This window comes from Halyomorpha halys, unplaced genomic scaffold (genome assembly GCF_000696795.3).
Source record: "Halyomorpha halys isolate HHAL.00 unplaced genomic scaffold, Hhal_1.1 Scaffold320.1, whole genome shotgun sequence".
Taxonomy (NCBI): Eukaryota; Metazoa; Arthropoda; class Insecta; order Hemiptera; family Pentatomidae; genus Halyomorpha; species Halyomorpha halys.
The window spans coordinates 552,538-556,115 of NW_027116715.1; positions in this window are offsets into that span (position 1 = coordinate 552,538).

Genomic DNA, 3,578 nt, shown 5'->3' on the forward strand with positions numbered 1-3,578 from the left:
TCTCTCTCTCTCTCTCTCTCTCTCTCTCTCTCTCTCTCTCTCTCTCTCGCTTCAACAGCTGAACCTACGATTATAATCTGGAGTTTTATTTCCTATATTTTCAACTGCCAAAAGGCAATCCAAGGTATCCTTAACACCCAGCTATACATATAGCGTACCTCCTATATGTATGTAGCAAATATTCACTAACATCATTACAGGAGGGTATGAAAAAAAAAAATATTTTCAACTTTTTTTTTTCTTAATATTATATTGAAGTCATCCAAACATGTAATTAAATGAATTAATCGTCATTTATGAAAAACAAAATTTGGCTAATTGCACCTGAGTACAGTAGTCTGTATTTATGTTGGATTCTTTGTTTAAAAAAAAGCATGAGAACAAAATATGAAATAGCATACTAATCCGAACCCTTTTTCAGGACATATTTGTGTCAATGTTTGTCAAAAATATTCGTGTAGTGTAGCATAGACGATGATTGTACCTACTATAAATGTTAGGTAATATCCACAGACCTAAGAAGTGTTGATTAGGGTACTAACCCTTTGTATGTCACCAGAGCCGAATACAAGCAATTAGAATTATTATAGAATTATTAGTCGTTTTATTTCCAATTAAATTTATCGGCAGAATAATATATCTGGAAAATTGGCACCAGTTGATACAGTGTAAAAACGGAGTACCACAACTGCATAGATGACTTTTAAATTCCTCATTTCTTGTTTCTTTATTTTTTTTATCAGTAAAAAGATAATTGAAAAGTTATTTATTTATAACTCTAATAGCGCTTTTAACTTATTTATAAGTAAAGTACGCATTGATATTAATTAAAGGTACTAATGTCCACTTCTCGAAACGGGCACTGGTTCATATGTTTTTGTCACCCGATTAGCTACTGGTGAATTTTTCATTAAAAAACACAGAAACTGGATTGTAAGTATATACAAAAAGTAAATATAACAGTAAAAAAAAATCTAGTGCTATGCGTGCATCACACAACTTTTAATCACCTCTATTTTTTTTATTATTCAAGATGAAAATATGTTCCATGTGTAAATAAATGAAAATACTCATAAATGCATGGTATTAAAAATAAGATTATCGCCCCTCTTTCCCGTTGACTAAAACAACATCCAGTTCCCAAATCAGCTTAACGGCAATGACTACACCGGCAATCAGAACATGGGGTGACGGCAACTGTCCCAGGTGGGTATGGAGCAAGTACCACGGCACACTCCCGAGGTAGCTGAATGAATGGCAGTCCCACTAGGTACTCCCACAAGGACAGATGTTATTAATGATAATGTATTCTGTATTATTATCGATCGGAAGGGGTGCCCCCCTCCTAGGGATTCGCCATTGTGAGACCATCTGCTTTGTTCGCGACCTGGACAAACTACTTTTGTTTTGCAGGCAGATGCCGTACGCACCTATCACCTGGGTTCTCTCAGCCTCTGCCAAACTGTACAGATTAATTTCAGTGACTGGAGTAACCCTAAGCTCTGGGGAGACGGTAACAGTCGGTTGGGTATCTGAACACTTCATCTAACGCTTGCTCAGAAGGGGTGGCTCTGGAGTAGTTAACCCTTTGAAGGAAGGGCTTGAGTAGTGGGAGGTCTTTGTATCTCATGGGCTATTGAACTTTTTTTTTTTTCTGTTCTTTTCCTTTAACAAGCATCCCTCAAAGTCTGCGTTATACCAAGCAGATTTATTCCTTCTTGGAGGGTATCATAAAGACCAGATATGCTCTAAACATTGGTGAAAAATCGTCAACATATAACTGATTAATTCTGAAAAAATATTCGAACTGTAAAATTTAAGCAAACGGTTCAACAAAATAGTATAAGAAGACAGTATTGTCATACGACTCTAGTAAAGACAATTTGGAATTCATTCTTCCGTTAAATGCAAATAGTTATCTACTCAAGGTCAATGCTCTCCATTTACAAATTTAAATTATTATAATTCATGATGCAGTTATATTTGGTTTTTTAAATAAAAGAAAAACTACCTGGGTTAAGTGAACCTTTAACATCATAGCAAAATATTTAGAGCATGGAATAAGCAGAAGAGGAGGGGGCGCTAAAAATAAATCTCTTTATAAGGAACTGTATTTAATTTATTTTCTAAATGTTTTACTTAGAGTGCTACCAATGGGTAGTTTCTCTACACGCCTGTAACACTCCAGCTTCAGATCAGATTTACTAAATGTATTATAATGTACAGTTGTAAATAGCAATAAATAAATTTAAAAAAAAAAATGTTTTACACTTAAGGAAATAAAGACATGAATACTGTTTCACATAAAATCTTAACGGTCAACGATATATTAAAAAAAATTGACTTAATTGTGAGAGGTCTAGAGGGATTTTTATCCCTACATTTTACACTTTAATTTATTTATAGGAAAAAAAAGAAATTACAATAATTACTACATAATTCAAACTACAAAATGTTACTCTTAAAAAAATACAATATTTAATATCAACGGAACAAACAAATGTACTAAACAATGATATGAGAAAACTCAAATTTCAAATTATCAAAAATAACAACTATCTATTTCATTATGAAACAATTTTACTTTCCTCACTATCTATATTATTGTCAAAGTTTCGATGTGCATTTTTCGAACTTAAAAAAATGATACAACAACAGGAAAAAATATATATAAACATGCTACATATATTGAATATTGCTAATAAAAAATGTGTGGAATGATTTTCTATATTTAAATCACATGGACTATGGAATAGCAACGATTAAAGAAAGAGGCTGTGTGAGAGTAATTGATTTTTTGTTGTATAAGGCATTAGGCTCTTAGAGACTAAAATACAAATTTTAAATATGAACCTTTAACAATCAGACATAGTACAAAATATATATCCCTTCAATCAGTTATATACTGAATACTTACTACATCACATAAATACATCAAGTAAATCATAATGGTATGGTACAAGCATGTAGAGAAACTACCCAATGGTAGCACTCTAAAAACATTAAGGTCTAAAGGCCATTTTCTTTTCGGACGCCTCGGAAGATTGTCCGGAATAAAAGAGGAAGCAAGATTAGGAACTAATAGGTTTGAGTGGTTAGGGAGTTTGTAATGGAAGGATTGATATCTGGTTCGGGCTAGATCGGTTACAAATAGAACATTAAGGTCTTTGTGGATCATTTTATTTGTGACAAAGTAGGAAGCATTTAGCATTTTACGAAGGATTTTGGATTGAAAGGATTGGATACGAGAGGAATTCGAAGGTTTAGTGGAGCCCCAAAGCTCAACGCCGTATGTCCAGATAGGCCTGATAATTGTCATGTAAATCAGTCTTTTGTAATGAATTGGAAGTTTGGACCGTTTGTCTAGTAAGTGCTATAATAGTCGAAATCGACGTGGTTTCTGGATAATTCAAAATAAAATAATATAAAGATAGAAAATCATAAAAAAAAGTTAAATAGATAAAAAATTAAAAATAAGATGAATGTTTTTACGTTCATTATACTTTCGTAAATTTCGCAAAGGAATAATGAGGCATTTTGAGTTTGTCTATACCTCATACTTACAAGTAGCTGAAACG